The sequence below is a fragment of the Balearica regulorum genome, chromosome 2, assembly GCF_011004875.1.
Source record: "Balearica regulorum gibbericeps isolate bBalReg1 chromosome 2, bBalReg1.pri, whole genome shotgun sequence".
Taxonomy (NCBI): Eukaryota; Metazoa; Chordata; class Aves; order Gruiformes; family Gruidae; genus Balearica; species Balearica regulorum.
In genome coordinates, this window is record NC_046185.1 from 41,847,786 (window position 1) to 41,865,293 (window position 17,508).

Here is a 17,508-nt window from a genome sequence, read left to right on the forward strand (position 1 = left end):
CAGGACCATGTCCCAGTTGGGTTTTGAATATATCCAAGGATGAAGACTCCACAAGCTCTCTGGGCAACCTCTGCCAGCGTTTGTCCATCCTCAGAGTAAAGAAGTGTTTTCTTATGCTTAAATGACATTTCCTGTATTTCAGTTTGTGCCCGTTGCCTCTTGTCTTGCCATGGGATACCACTGGGAAGAGCCTGGCTGCATCATCTTTACTCCTCCTCATCAGGTATTTATATACACTGATAATTCCATACTTAATTTTAGTGAGAAGCAGAAAAAACCCAAACCTCCACAAAAGATCCTAATGCTTCCAGTACTATGTTCTGCAAAAGCCAGTAGTAAGAGTCAACGTGAATGACAGATGTACGTATTTCTTGGAGATGAGGGAAGCATTAATCTAGTTTCAGCAAGCTTGCAGAAAGAAAAAAAAAATCAATGGTAATTCAAGACCAGATGGATTTAGTATTTGTCATCTAAGAATGGATGTGTTTTAAGAGCTAGTTGCAGACATGCTTTTGATGCAAATTTAGGCTTCAGAGTCAACCTGAAGTAAAATAAGAAAGTATAAGTTGCTTTGTAGCATAAGGAAAGAAAAAATACTTGCAAGTACTCTGGCTCTTTAGAGAGCTAAAAATCACAGTTGATAGTAAAGAAGCATCCCAGTTTTTCTACGCATACCATAGGAAAGACTCCTCATCAAGCCACACTACAGATGAACTTGAATCCTGTATACTTTAGCATGGGATGGGGGCATGATCTGCTTGGCTGTTGCTCTGTGAGGATTTAATGAGGGGACTCTGCAAAACCTCCTCCCAGTGGAGAGCCTCTAGTGGGATCCTTTAGGCACCCAATGCTGCAAATGTGCCAAGCAGTCATCAAAAAGAAGAGCAAAATAAACATGCCTTTATGGCAGTAAGCACTCACGCAGCTTGGAGCCCCACAGGCAGCGGTGAAGCTGTCAAGATTCAGGTCAGTAACGTGCCACCGCTGCCTGAGACATCTGCCAAGAGCAGGAGGGGCAGAAGTAGCTCCTTGGGTCAAGTTCTTACAGAAGCGTGGCTGGTGCAGGGTATCTGCATTAAAGCATGATGGGAAGAGCCCCGTTTGCAGTCAGTGGTCAGCAAAGCTCATTAATCACTTTGGAAAGGCCTGATCTAGAGATGACAGGAAGATGAACAAAGATGCTTGCTTTCATAAAGAGGTAACAGGCTGAGAAGAAAAAAAAAAAACAAAAACCAAAACAAAACAGATGCATCAGTCTTGGAAAGGTCAGGGGTAAAATTGGTATTTGTCAGAATAAGCTTTTCAAGCAGGAGCCAATGACATCTTGCTCCAACAAATAAATAAATAACAACCCCCCCCCAAAAAAAAAAATCAAACATCTTTGATAAGAGAACTGAAATTCTTTACCTGTGTGCCATCCTTGGGCACCTCTGCCTACAAGGTATTTTTGGATATCCACCCCCGCAGAAGGTCACAGTGGCTGCAAAGATGTCAAAGAGCAGATGGTTGAATGGCAGATAGAAGCTAAAAGGCAGAGAGATAGATTGGGGAAAGTGGGAAAAAAAAAAAAGAGAAGATAGATTTGAACATGAAAATGGGGCACACAAATTTAGAAAGGAGGTGGCAGCAAAGCAAGATGTGGAGAAGAGAGAAACAAGAGGCACTAAAACGCTGAAGGACAATGACAGCATCTATTTTGAGATCCTGTTCTGTTGCACCCGCCATGGTACCTGCCTTTCACCTAAAATTAACAGTAATTGTACTGCCTCTGCTGGGCTTCACCCAGACTCTGGGGAGGTAGGGGCCAAACCAGCAACCTCCACACTCCATAATATGCTAAAGGAAAATAGGGGGGGATGGACGGGACAGGACAGGACGGTAGATTGCAGTAGGGTTGATGCAACAGTAATGGAAGAGGAAGGGATGTAATTTATAGAGTCCCTCATATGTCTTCTGCCTAGGATCCTGTTGTAATGTCATGGTAAAAATACAAAGCTGCACATTCATTTCCAGATGACTGCAATGCCCAAAATACCCAATGCCAATTAGGACACTGAGACAGAAGGAAATCATCCTTACCCTGGGAAGTTTGTACTGTTAAACAGACAGGAATAGTTATATCCATCTTAGAATACTTTTCACTCTTTTTAGAGACATTTGCAGTGATGGTTTATGATCCTAAAGCACAGAATGTTCAGGCTACCTTGCAAGCCCAGAGTCTGTGGTCACATAAAAGATACTTCATCTTTATTGTCTGTTTCTCCCCTCCTCTCTAGCCTTTTTCTGGCTAGATTATACAGGCAGGAACCACGTTGGAACAAGGGCTGTATCATATTATGTATTTGCATTACAGGTCAACATGCCTCAACATACGTCTCCTTCAGTATTATGACCTACAAAAGCAGTACGCAGACCTTAAAAGAATCAATTATAACCACAGACCCTAAACAGATGCAAGAGCCAAATATTCCCAAACTTGTGAAAATGTGCATACCACTGCAAACCTGGATATGCACATTTCTCTCCAGTTAAATGGCACTAATAACCCATACAAGTTCTATTACACATTGCATAACTTTGCTACAGAATGTGTTTCTACAGACTTCCTAATCTGGGAGCAGAACAGTTTAATCTTTGGGATAATCTACTAACTTCCAAAATGCTAAGCTCCCTTAAAAGAGAGGCGAGAATTTAATATCTTTTTTTGCCATTCATTGGGATTTTGTAAAACAAACATTCATATTAGGAATGTATGAATGGATGCAGTAAAATAATTCTCCAAGACCCAGTAGATAACGCAGCCAAAAAAAAAAAAAAGGCCATATAATCATTAGCAGTATATATGATACTCTGTTTCAATTAATAAACCAATATACCACAGGAGTAAGACACAACTGCATGACAGGACATAAAACCAGATGTCTGTTATTGAATGGAATGGACAATTCATGTTTAAAAATGACATATTTACAAAGTGAGGATGTGGGTTGGAAACTTCAGGTGCTTTATGGAAAGGCTGCAGCAAGTAATTGCGTCTACAGGTGGGTGAAGCACATCTATGAAAGACAACACAAAACTGAGACAGGAATCTCATTACCGGGATTACGCAGACAATAAGCATCCAGGATTACTATTTGCCAGTCATATTCTACATTGAATCTATCAAGCCACACTTAATACTGCAGGTAATACATTTAAGAACAATTAAGATTAATCATAACAGGAGATTAAATGAAAAAAAAAAACCCTAATAATATCCATTTTGTTTTCAATACACCATACCACTGCAGCTGTGAAAACTGCAAGAAAAAGCCATTGCTGCTTCTATTCCCTGCTCTATAAACCACAACCTTCCTCTAAACATTGCCAACGTTTGACACGCAGATGCCTAGAGCGAGGCATACATTTAATCTCTTGTTTAAGGTCCTGACTCCACATAGTTAGTCCCCAGAATAATATGTGGTGGGTGAGCGAGAGCCCTGTGGGAGGGGAGGCACAGGGCGGACCTTCCCCACCCCGAGCCCTTGCCTGCACCCATTCCCCGGGGAAGGATGGGAGCACCTGTGCCCCCGAAATGGGGCAGCAGCCGTCTGCGTACAGAAAACACGGTCACGTTTCCGATCCCGTTACTCAGTGCTGCTGCATCAGCATGGGAAGAACGTCATGACAATAAGGCCTCCCCAAAATTAACATACACCCTGCAGAGGGAATCTCCACCAAGAGGGCTCATCCTGCGCCTCCTCACCACCCAGCCCAAAAGTTTTCAGGTTTGAAAGAATTAAAAGACCTTCACGCAATAAAACAGGCTATCGATTTCCCGTGAACTCTCAAAGTGTTATAATAAGCATTTATACATGGGCTATTGAATGCCTCGACCATTTAAACAGACATTTCATCAGCAAAGTAATAATTGGAGTTGGTTCAAAAAAACAGGAAAAGGAAAAAGGAGCTTTAGGGCACACTGTCACTTTCCTCATTTTAATGTAAACCTTTACACATATATTGCTGCTACTCGACTTGAAAACTGTAAGGCATGTAAGTGCAAATCCTACAAAATAAACACTGTGGTAATACTTTAAATCCCTACGACTTTTTTCTGGAGTATCTCTTCCATAGCTAACAGACTACCAAAAAAAAAGCGTTAACCTTAAGCATCATCTTTCCACTTTAGACTTGGTATGGTTTTAAGTAACACAAAATTCACTTATGCATGTAGCGGCAAAAAGACATAACAACTTAACAAACCAGAGATAGCGTAGCACTGTTTATTACAGGCATGGAGTTTACTGCATATACCTATCTCCAGCCAGCAGCCAAAGCTAGTGTTCCCAAAAACACTACTCTTCAAGGAGTATTTATATTTCTATTGGATTATGATGAGAGTACTGGTATGACATTGAAAGTGTTAACAACATACTAATTTTTTACATAAAACATATATTAGTGTTAGACGGTATAAGTGCTTCTTCCCCAGCTATATATGTATATATATGAAACACTTGAGACTGATTTTTGTAACATACTTTTGTGCCCTTACCATACGTACGCATACACTGCATTCCTGGTTGGCAAGTAAAACTTTCCCTTTCATATAACAAAGGACTTGGAGATTTATCTATAGGGCAACATGTCAGAAATAAGAACAGTTCACAGAGGTGCACAGCAAATATGCTATGCACGCATCTCCTAACAAAGAGTAATTAAAACCTTTTACATCAAGAAACTCACTGCCAAAACTTGAACATAAAATCTCATTGAGAATAATCTGAAGTGTGTTACATTTCCTGTAGCAATACACTGATTACAGTTAAAATATGTTTATAGCAACAAAGATGACAACTTTTTTAGAGTAATCCACGTAAACTGTTGCTTCAATTTATTTTCTTTATTTACCCAGGAAAAAAAAATGAGGTGATAACAAAAAGAGAAGCAGTAACAAAGTAGCTTATTCTTTGCTGTTAAGGCATTGCATGTTTAAATTACACTGTCACCAGCTCTAGTTTCATGACTGTCATTTTTTCTGGTGATGCTTGCATAGATCATCACAGCTCTCTTTGGAGGCAGAGATGTCCACCTCTAACTAGCTGCCGGTGCAGCATTTCAGTGCCAGTGGGTGGTGGTATTACCTGTATTCACCAAAAATATGCTAACTTTTACAGCATTTGTCCAGCTGTGCCTTATGTTACTTACAAATAATTATAGTTCAATACATGGAATAGAAAATATCAGCCTGTCTTCTCTTGCAAATAAACTGTCTGGATACGGTAAACATATAATTCAGCTGGGGATATTACTTTCTACATTTCCTTATTACTAACATTGTCGTTATTTACCCCTTCCAGGGATGCTGCTGCAAAGGTAATAAATTACTTCAGGTAAGCCTCTGATAAAAAAAGACAGAAGGCATAGTTTAACTTACAACCTCTTTAAAAGACACTTTTGGTTGGTAATTTGGAGCAACAAGGGAATATGAAACCACCTGAGAACAACACGCCTTCACATCCCAAGTCCTCCGTGTCCAGGGCTAACTGTTAATATGCAAAAATGCAGTTTTCCAAGTCTATACCGAAGAAAACAACTTTGGAAATAAAACTCAGGTGAAAAAATTCAAAGCAGCTGGTACCAGCTGTGACTAAACCTCCCAAATACTTTTTGAATACGCATGCAAACAATAAAGCACGCATATATATGGCTGTGGGTACAACAGAAAGTTCGCAAGTGACTAAATGCCCACTTTTAAGGGTATCTAACTCAGGAGGTAACACGGTTTCATACCATATAGTTTAAGAGTGAACAACTTAAATTTTGCTTTGGTTTACAGAGTAGGAAAAACATCTTCACAGATAGGCACGGAGTGAAGAGTGAAGACTAATACCAAAATAGCTCCCGTTCCTAACACCTTTCTGATCCTGGCTGAGACAATCTACTCGCACCTCAGACGCATGGTGGCAGCCAGCCAGCCTGATGACTGGTGACTTAATATACAAGTTCATGTGGGCTCTGGAGTCTGACACAGACAAGGGCATTAACTTCGAAGTCTCAACAGTCAGCCTCAATGTTCAAGTCATTAAATGAGACAGGACTATATTAAGAGACTTTTTTTTTTTTTTTTTTATACTTCATGCTTGCTTCCTTCTGTTCGGAACAGCTTTCAGTGTAAAATGTGCTCATTAAATATGCATGCTTTTTATAAGAAAAGTTGTGATCAATTGATGTACAGGTCAAGTATGAAAAGAAATGAGTATGACGCTATGATACATACTTCAACAGCCTCAGAATCACAGATTAAAAGATTGGCATATATATCTTGTTTCATTCTACTGCTGAAGGCAGTTCTGACAATAAGCAAGGCTGTGGGCCAAAATTCATCCTTTGAGAACAATACAGAGATATATATTAAAATACATGTGTATGCAAGCAAAGGATATACTGCAATCTGCCAAGCTTTAGTTTCATTTTGAAAGCCACTTAAAATAAAACCCAGTGGATGAAACAAAGAATCCACCCAAACGTGAAGGCTCCAGCATCTTTGTTGAAAGAACAATAGCATATTACTCCTCATCCCTCTATCTTGTTGCAAGAGAACCATCAAGATAGTTACTGCTGTGATCAAATTAAAGAACACTTCACAGAATTATTCTTTAAACTAATCACTATTTACAGAGATTTATCTTCATATGTCAATAGTTATAAATGCTCTAATTCAACTGCTGCGCAGAAAACATCCCAGTAAAAGAAATATTTCCATTAGCATAACAAAAGGCAACCAGTAAAATCACTCACATGCACAGCCTCAAAATTTCAAATGAAAGCAATATTCCTGTACAAATACACTCTATTTTTGTACTAAATCCACTCTAACGATATGTTTTGTAATCTGATGGCTCTCCTGCTGGAGTACACATGATATTAATGAAAGCAAGATCAAATTAAACAGATGACATGATTAACAGTATTAATTTCATGCATGACTGTTTTACCGGAGAGATAAAGACCTGAAAGTAATTACCACCACGCAAGACTCCTTCACTGACCTCTCCGCTTGCAGCTAGCAGTCCTTAAGTACTGATGTTTTGCAACAAAGACCAGTGCCTTTCATCTGTGGGCTCTCTCTTATGCTACAAGCTGAGCACCTCTCTCCTTGCATGCACACAGTACCTCTGTATCTATGTCTGTAATGCAGCATAAAGATTACTGGGGAAACCTATCAAACCGGCAGGCAGCAACCTCGGCCGCCAATAAGCGCGAGGCACATGCAGAATCCAGCACATGCTCGCTGGGGCTCGCAGACTGTCACCGCTGCTTAGCAGGCTGCTAATCTAATTATAGCCCGTTTGCCGTAGCGCAGGGCTGCTGAGGCACCACGCGCGAGGAAACCAGAGCTTGAACCTATTATACCTTTTAGTCGAAAGCATCAGCGTTTGGGATTGTTATTTGTCTAGGCGCATAAGGATAAAATTCCTGTTTGGGTTTTTGTTGTTGTTTTTCCTGGAATGATTCGCCTACGAGGGGGTTTGTCTCAGTCCAGAAAAAAAAAAAAAAGGATATATTTAGGAGTGCTCTTTCAGAAGCTGACCACTTGTAGATTGCTAGGTGTACTGGAAGGAGACAATAAAATGCAGCAGTTTATTCCGCCAGTAGGAATTCTTGTTTTGTAGGTACACATTACTGGCATCATATACACAGTAGATCTCGGATCTGTTTATGTATGGTACTTCACAATCCACAACGTAGACCTCAGATCAGCAAGGCACCACATGTGTGCTTTCAGCGCACAGGAGCCCTACAGAAGTCAATAGGACCCCCTCTGTCCTGTACATTTACACGTGGGCAGACACTCAGATGACCCGAGGGCTTCTGTGTGCATTGGCACGTAAAGTCCTAACTAAGCTTTCACGAGGCTATGGTGGAAACGCCAAGGAAATTTTTGCCACTATGCAAAACAACTGAATTCATTTAGAAAATACTTACCATGAGCAAATACTCCTTAGAAGTATGGGGAACTAACTCAAGTAAGCCTTACACACATTCTGTAAATATATTAATCCACAAAACTAAGGAATGTTATGATCTAAGAGACCACTGTGTATTTGAAAGATGTTGAGAGCTTCTACAATATTAAGTAACTAATAATGAAAAAAAAAAAAGAGACACGGGCACCTATAGTTTAGTCTTCCTTGATAGCATGTTTCAATCAATCTTCGCTCTGATTAGCGCAAATCAGAAAACAATCTTCTGAAGTTTCCTGTTCTCACGTGCTTCATAGAATCACCTAAGCTCTACACTGGCCAGAAGGTTTTCAAGTGTCAGTGGCAAGGTGAAAGTACACAGCCTGTTTCTCAGAAGTGCCAGTCCCAGCGTCTCTTGTGAGATACAGTACGTTTTTCATGATTGATACTGCCAAAATATCATAATGCTACAGCATTATGCATATGCAAACTTTACAACACATTTTTGAGGTTCTTCCACTAAGTTACACATAAAACACATCCATAAACATGATGCTTGCAAAACCCCAAACCTCACTGCAGTAATGAGTTCCTATGTGCCTACACCAGCATTTTTCCTAATTCTTTACTCTTACCACCAGCACCGTACAGTATCAGGCACAGTCCAAGTGCATGATATTAAAGGTTGTTTATAAACATTTTTATCTATCATACTCACTTCGGTACAAAAATTCTATTTGCTACTACATAAAATGTTACTAATGAAACTAGACTTTCATGTGGTAGCACAGTGCAAGACCACATTTACTGACAATATGTAAATAGCTGTGTCACAGCTTTCTTAATCTGCCAGTGAAAATTGCTCATAAAGAGTCACTCTGTGCTACAAGTAGACTTCATCTCTGTAAGAAAAAAATATTCTCAAAGCTATACATGGCTAGAAATAAAAAGGAAATGCTGGAAGAGTGACATTTTACCCCTTGATTCAACTTGCAGTCAACATTAAGTTTTGTGTTGCAATAAACGAAGGAGGCTATTTTATTAAGTCTTCCTTTTCAGATTACATCATCTAAGGAGCTCATCATTTTTTTTATAAACTGTGCTTCTTTAAAATCCTGTTGAATATTCCAAATTTCTTAGTAGTACTGCTTGAAGCCAGAAAACTATGTATTTCATGAATAAAGGTAGGAGGGACTGTCATACAAAGGTTAAAGACTTAATTTAAAAGGAGTTCAAGAGACACGGGAAGAAAAGGTACTCAATGATTTGATTATTAGATCCACAATGATTTTTCTAACAACATTTTGCCAAAGGTAGGAACAGGGGAACATGACCAGTAGTCTTGACCTGAGTCCTCTGATCCAGTTATTTGAAATTCTTACATTTGCTAAGCAAAGGAAAAGACACACACACACACTAAAGAAAATCAAAGGGATTTAAGTCATTCTTTTAATCTAATCCACCCTCGCAGACCACCAAGCTACCTAAGACAGGTGACAAAATGACCAAGAATCCTTAAAAAGAAATTAAACAGGCTTCAGCTGCCATAAGACTCTCAGTTTTAGCTCTCTCCCATGCAAGCTGCTAAGCTTACGTGTCCCCCATCTCTGCCCAGCAGCTCCCCAAGCCCTCACTGCTCCCTCCTGCATGGGGGGTCCAGCACGGCCCCCCAGCAGCCAGCCTGCCGCCTCCTCCTCCTCACAGAGCTGCTGCCTCCCAGGGCGAGCCCAACCCACGGCCCCGGCAGCACGCTCTCAACATGCCATTGCAGCAGAGTGGTTATTCTAGGAGTTGCTTTTTTTTAAAATGTTGTGGTAGCAGCTGTAGTTGAGGGACACCCTATCACACCTAAGATCACGTGGTGGTTCAGCTCCTCCGTTATTAGGACATTTCCGCACTGACAGCTGCAAAGTGGAATTTCAAGAGACACCTACTCGTCTCTGCAACACAATCAATGTTCACTAAACCTCTGTGCTTAGCTTACCAGACCAGTGAGAGGATTCCCAATGTCTGTCTCCATTTCAACAGTCACTTCTAACCATTGCAAGAATGCACTGGGCAAGGAAGGTGTGGGCAACAGCACTGCAGGTCTGACATCTGGAGCCAGCAGTGGTCCGCGAGGGTCCACATTCAGCAGAGGCAGGTGGCTAAAACTCCAACTGAGAACAACGCAGAGCTCCACCAGCCTGCCCCCACCGCCCGTGGTGGCCACACACGAGTGCCTGGACCACACACGGACAGGATACGGCCATGTATAGGTGTACCATCAACAGAGGTTTCATGAGGACAGAGTCACAAGAGACTCCTCAGGCCCAGCAAGTCTCTCTTGGAAGAGAGGAAATTACCAAAAGGTACACGAGTTGGACAATATTCGGCAGATTTTCATCAAAAGCAAAAGCCTGTCCCTTGGCACAAGTTATCCACCTGTGCTAAGTTTCAAGTTCCTGCTGCTCCACATAGCAAAGGAAGATCTCTACAATGTTTTTAGAAATTAAAAGCAAGTTAGGTTTTCTTTAGCCCTGATCCTTGACATAACAGTTTCAATCAAAATTTTCCAAAACCATAAGGTCTGAGGCAGATGCCCATCACAGAGGGAGGACAGAGGAAAACCTATGGGGGTATTATGAATTCACCATAGAAACAGAAACCAACATCTTACAGTGAAAATTGCCTAGCTAGCACATTAATGAATTTTATACTTCATTTAGGCACATGGAAGTGAATTAACACACAGATTACAATTTTGGCAACAAATAACCTTTTACTATGCTACAATCACTTTTATAAATAGTTATATCTCCAATGATTTCAATACAAAAATATTTAAAATAAAAAATTTCTGATGTATTTTGCAAACAAACAGGTTTCACTCTGGATAACACTTAACTTTTGACTTAAAAATATACCAAATATTGCTTGGAAACTGCTACCTCAGTTAATTAGATTTTGCAAAGTATAGTAAACATATGGAATGAAAATGAGTTGAGCAAACAGGTTGGTGAATCAACATGCTGCATTTCTAAAGGCAATAGTGTGTGTATTTCCAAGCTGTAGCCTTTAGAGGTTGAACTGAACCAATTTCTCTAATGAATATTTTACTTGGCTTGATGCATTCATTAGACTTTTAGAAGTGAGCTAAACCATCCCATGGTTATGTATACATAACAACAACTTTTAACGTTTACACAGATTAAAGATGAGGGGACAATTTTCTCATCCACAAATTTTCCTACGTTTCCATTTTCCTTCCCAAAGAAATTTTCTTTTTCTTGTGAAAAAAGAAAATTTGACTTCACAATAGTTATTTGCTGGGTTCTTTCCTTTCCTAGCAAGTACTTGGTAGAGTTTGGGATGTCTGCAGATTGGTGGTAAACTCATCAGAAGATCCATCATTATTCGTGGAGGAAAATAAAACATGGACCTACTGTTTGCCATATAAACTTTTCTCAGGAAATCACAAATGCCAGTCTTCAAGGGTGGCACTTGGCATGGAAAAAAACCTATGTTCATTTTACGGAGCACAGGGACATTTCTTGGATTGATCCTGATTTTGGTCTGGTAAGACAGCAGCTACCCATGCATGCGTGCATATACACGTGCGTGCATGTCAATGCTATCAATCACGTTTTGAAGTTGGTCAGCTAACCTGCAACTTTAGGGCTTTTTGTTCAAATATGCTAATTATATCTCTAAAAGCCTCAGACAGCACTTCCTCTGGATACTTAATAACAGGCAGAGATGTTTCAGTATTAGAGCTAGAGATTCTCTGCAGGACAGCACTAAGATCAATTCCTATATTTTTTTATAACATTCATACTCACTTTTTTTCTCAGAATCATAAAGACAAAAAACCCACACACCCCCACATTCCAAAGGACATTACCATCCCTCGCCTCCAGACCTACACATTGGCAGTATCTTCACTGAAGATCCAACTGACTAAAACAAAGACACCAGTCCATCACTGCCCCCTCAGAGAAGCAGGGGAGGAGTGTTTCATCCTACCATCCATCCTACCTGATGGATGCAGCAAAGAAGGATCTGAAGTGAAGTCTGCAGAAGGTTTACCATGCTGGGCACTTGTGCTTTGCCCACACAACCAGACATGGAAGAAAACAGATTATTCTTTTTGCATCCTTAAGAACACAGAACTACCAAATTCAAATGATAGATCATTTTAAAGACTGAATTCACATCCTCTCCTGAAACATGTTTCCTGTTGCTTATCACTCAAACACATCTCCATCCCAGTATCAATCTTCCATTTCACCTCAAGTTCCTTCCATTTTTCCTTCACTGCAGTGTTTTCTTCTACCTCTACACCATATTTCAGCAACCACCTCAAACTATACAAGTATCCTTTGTGTCCTCTTGCTTTTCCACTCTACTTATTTTTCCCTCCACTACCTTTCCTCACAGCTGGCAGCAGAGATGCAGTATAAACTGTCCATTTTGAAAGGCAACACACCCTTCAGCACTACTGAGACCTCACCAAGACTGAAATACGCGTGCCTCCTAGCCACCACTTCATGACCTCTGGCTGTCCACGTAGATGGCCACAAAGTTGGTGAACCACAGAAAGGGACCACACTGCTTCTCAGTAACACAGTAAGCATAAGAAATAGCCTTGAATAGCGCATCCATGCCATGGACCCCATACAGCTCATGTCTGACTCACATAAAATCAATGATCATGACCCTAGTGAGCCAAAGATTGTAAAATGTAGTCTAGAAAAAGCAACTTCTGCTTCCAAACAGCCAAGTGAGAAAGACACATTAGCAGACCCATAACAAACAGGTTTAAGAAGAGAGAGCAATACAAAAAACCAAAACATGATTGATATAAGATGCTGAACTCCTAACACAAGGTATAATGGTAACAAAAGTCAACTGCTCACAAGGACATGGGAGGTTAAATCTACACTGGAAGAAGCCACAAAAGGCTTCATAAGGGGACATATATTTGGTTGGTTGGGGTTTTTTTTTTTTTACTTGATGTGGTAGAAAAATAGGGATCCCAAGAGTATCAACTTAAGCAAGAAAGCCCACAGACAAGTACAGATTTTCCTTGTCAGAAGAGCAGACCAAAGAGCTTGCAATATAATAAGTCTACTTCCAGTACCTCCACATTATTAATCTTCATCACCACTGCTGGCACTTTCTTTTTCTCCTCTATTTAGAATCATTTTTACTACGACCACCTTACTGCAATGGGTGACACAATTTGATGCTGAGTATATCTGAAATATCTATAGATTGCTCTGGGAAAACTTTAAATGCAAGTCCATTAGAGGACAGGTGTAATTTTTCAAAAATGCTATGCAGCAAAGAGCGCAAAAGCTGAAGGATGAAGTGCAGCATTCCTGCCTTTGAAGAAGAAACTCCGCCAGACTTGCTCACTTCTGTAATTAAGAATGTTATTTCCAATTCTGAGTAGAAAGTGCAGCTCCAAGGCTTTCTTTGATCTTGTGAGATGACAATGAAGATCCATCAAGCCCTCTAAAGCCCACTGTTGTTTTTTTTTATTCTTCAAAGACTGTTTTCTTCTCTCTTACATCTCTCTATGTGAGAAGGTGCTTATGTTGAGCTGCAAGATGGAACTAGAAAGCAAGTCAAGGTACGACTGTTGGAGCATGAAGTGGTTCCTCGCAGACGCTAACACATACAGGCATTTGCTCAAAAATCACCCCACTGCCAGCCAGCTCGCTGGGAGCTCAGAGACCGTAAAACTTCAAGACTTCAAGTCTGCAGTCCACACCCATAATTCAGAGTTTCAGAGCAAGTCTCATACTTTATTACCTTACACAGGAGTTGAAGATACTCAGCACAATGAATCCCAGAAGAAAGCCAGCTTTGAATGCAATGGCTTTGGTTATCATTTCAAGGCTAACAAGTTTGGAGACAGCCTACTAAACTTCAAGCCTTTTTAGCTAAATGTAAAATAAATTTAGATTTTAATCTTAGAAAGATTGTTAATTTAATGACTAGAAATTGTGTCCATATAAAACCAGCAACTGTGACTCACTATACCAGAACCCAGTCTCACAGTCTTCTTACCAGAAACCAGAAGCATTTTGCTGGCACAGATGAAAAGCCTCTCCAGGAAGACAGGCTTAATTATTTAATAGAGCAAGTCAAAAGTCCTTTCACAAAAGAGTCTTCAGGACTCTCATTCCATATAATGTTCCTGAAGAAGAGCATACTTGCATCTCAGGCACCTTGTAGACCTAGTAGTTAAAGTTCATGTGGCTGTTAAGATCCCAGCCCTTGCTTCCAGAACTGCTCGTGGCCTTTTAGCCCATCCTCTAATGCAAAATAAGCACACAAGTCACATAACTAGGCTATGAAAAATTAGTATAAATGGCTCACCCCTCAAGCCTAGAGACTCCTACTCCTTGTTTTCCACCCTTTTCTGACGATTTGAGCAGACACTCCTGTCCCTGCATGGTGCTCCAACTTAGGTGAGGGGGAGAGCGATAATCCCACCAAAACTAGCATGGGAGCTAGGGAGTGCTCTGAAGATGGGAAACACGCACCAGGGGAACTCTGTCACATTCTGGGAACAAATTATTTACTGGTCTGCCTTCTCAGACCTTTCTTGGGCAAAACAGCAGGCATTTTCTTCACCTTCCCTTCCTAGGCTTGGGGGCAAAAAATGTTGCCCCATTTCTCTGCAGCACATGTCTGCATGGCATGGAAGCCTCACACAAGTCACCGCTTGTAATACTACTACTGTCAACCCGAATTTCTTCGGGTGGCCATCCTCATGAAGTACTGACTGCTCAGAGGATCAGTCCCAAATCAGATGGAGCTTTTTATCCCTTCGTCCCAGCAGCAAATCCCCAGCACTTCCAGAATAGGTTTCTGAAAGCACAGGCATAAGGATCTTCAGTTTTACATTAAACAAAATGGAAGTACAGAACAACCTTTCTGTCACTGGCACTGTAATTTAACACTACTGACACACACATCATTTTAGCAGGCATTATTTTGGCAAGAATTTATACCAACATAAGATTAGGAATAAAGCAGGCTAATGGTTATAGGTCTGAACCTAGCCTTCACTGCAAATTGAAATACGTTTTGTGAGCTCAAACATGGAACAAGCATGCCTCATCTTTTCTAATACTGTACCCCATGAAGGACAGCACATTTTGGAGATCACTGGTTTCCCACTACCTTAAGCGACTGATGTCTCAGTGGTGAGTCAAAGTCCCAAACATGTCAGAGGTGGAAAGGGAAATCAGTAATCCCATAACAACATCATGTTAACAGCACAACAATAATCCTTTTTTGTCCCTACAGAAATTAGGTACAAACATGAGAAAATAAGGTCAAAAAGTGAGCAAAATTAAATGAAGTCAGAACTGTAGCTTTCAGTCTGTCTCAAACCTGTACCTCCTGCATGCTCTACCATAATGCAGTCTTTAGTGATCTGAACGAGAAAGTCTCTCCTTGCTCCCTAAACTTCTGCCTTAATCAGAGTCTGAAGAAGCTGCTCCAAAGCTAACAGGCAAACAAAACAGGCATTGATATTTTCAAAGCAAATTCCAGCAGTCTATAGTCAAAACATAAGCTGCATAACCACAATAAAAGGGCTGCTAGAGAAGGGAAACATGAGCAAGTTTCAAAAGTTGCCTAAGTGTTTTACACTGACTTCGCTGTACACATTATTCATATTTTATAACAGAAACCACATAACTATGAAAAACACTACATGACTTAAAAATCATCATAATTTCTATACTCAGTTGGATGGCCGCATGCAATCCCACCATATCCCACCCACTAGCATAAGTATTCGTATTTGGAAGGAGCAAGGGAAAGCAATGGAAGTAACCTTGTGCATAGCACTGAGTTTTCACACTGATCAGTTCAGCACATAAAGCTACAGTGTGCACATGGGTAACCTGCAAAATCTAACCATTTATCTCACTTAAAGTATTCAAGCTATTCTGGGTACTTACAACTGCCCCATTTATATAATTCTGTCTCTGTTTCGTTAAAAACAAATTGAAATAGCTGTGAAATATTGATGTTGAGAAGAATTTAGAAGGCTCATTTTTTCTTTCGGTACTTGGAATATAATCATCTCTTGTGGTAAATTAGTATGCTATGTCAGGAAACAGTAGCTTCTACTATTGTTTTGCATCTCATCCATAAAATGAGACCAAAACCCAACCAAATTAGATCTATGATTTTTTTTTTTTTTTTTAATTCTACTTTCTAAGTTAGGGCAAAGAATTAGCTATGTTCAGAAGTCTGTACTCATTCATAATTTGGGATTTAAATTGGCTTTTACAGATGTGAGAGTGCACAACAGAAAAGTCTGAAAATTCTCTTTCACATTTTGCAGTAGTCACAAAAATTTTTTTTAGGTCTCTCTATACGTATTTTTTCCAACTCCCAAAACTAGTGAAAGAAGGGGTTTGGAGTAAAACCAGAGACTCCTTAAAGTCTTCCCAATTATATCATATATTAGAAACTTACTTCTCCCATACCATGACATCCCTCCAGCCTTACCACAGCTGAAGTCTGAATTAATATTTGGCAGAACTTACAGGTAACTTCCTCAAGTAAATAAAAATACAAGAGGAAAAAGTACCAAGCCAACTAACTGAGGATACATGAGATGGTCTGGAGATTAAAAAAAATAAAGCATAATATCTGTAAAAGCTGTTAGCAGTGAAAGAGATACATGCCTCCACTTGAAAAGTTCACTAAGTCAAAAAAGCCCAAAAAGAACAAAACCAAAAGGAAATGAAAAAAGTGTACCCAAAAGAAAGGGACAACAAAATCTACACCTAGCAGGTATTAATAGGCAGAGAACACCAAGAAAGCAAAGGATTTCTTCCAGGTGGCAGTATACGTTTGCTTACCTCACCAGCTTTCAAAATCTGCTGGAGGCAGATCTACAAAACTTGTGAGGAAAAAAGTAAAATTGTCATTGTTGTATACATTATTTGCATTTATCTACTACAAATCTCAGGTGAGCTTACTCGTAACTACTTAAAACCAAAATTATCCAGGCAAGATCCTTCCCAGCAGCAACACAAGCAGCAGCTCATACTTGCTAACTGTAGTTCTTGCAGTGCGGACATAAAACTTTTTTTTTTTTTTAAACATAAATAGACTTAATTTACATAGTCTTCAAGGTAGCCAGATGGAAAAACAGTATTGATTTCTTGTCTGACTCCTTGCAATTCAGGACTTCGATCTAGTGAGCTAAAAAGGGAGACATCTCGACCCGTGGTTAAATACCACAGTCTGCAGCACACAGCATTTCCTCAATGGAGGAGGAAAGTAGTTATGGCTGGGGTCATGCCTTGGCAAAGACCAACTACCAAAATGAAGGTACCACTGGAGCCAGTCACTAGCAGGGACACCCCCACCAGGGTAGACGCCAGTAGTAGCAGAGAGAAGGCATCTCTTCTTAAAAAAAGTTACCACCTCCAACTGAAAAGTGTAGCCTGTTGGGAGCTGCGGTTAAGTACTCTGTGCTCAAAAGTACTGTGAAAGAAGACAGAGGACTTCTCATCCACATGCCCTGACCATCAGA

General features: G+C 40.2%; 1 protein-coding gene across 6 annotated transcripts in view; it reads right to left on the reverse strand.

Annotated features, from left to right (window-relative positions):
* Positions 1 to 17,508, reverse strand: part of FAM110B (family with sequence similarity 110 member B) — a 156,131-nt gene that overhangs the window by 93,874 nt on the left and 44,749 nt on the right. The window contains exon 1 of one of the 6 annotated variants that reach the window (XM_075744048.1): positions 7,035 to 7,163. The exons of 4 other annotated variants lie outside the window; for them this stretch is intronic. The gene's annotated coding sequence lies outside the window, so the exon portion shown is untranslated. Of the gene's footprint in view, positions 1 to 7,009; positions 7,164 to 17,508 lie in introns of those variants that run through there. One more of the 6 variants, XM_075744049.1, reaches the window with a different exon arrangement.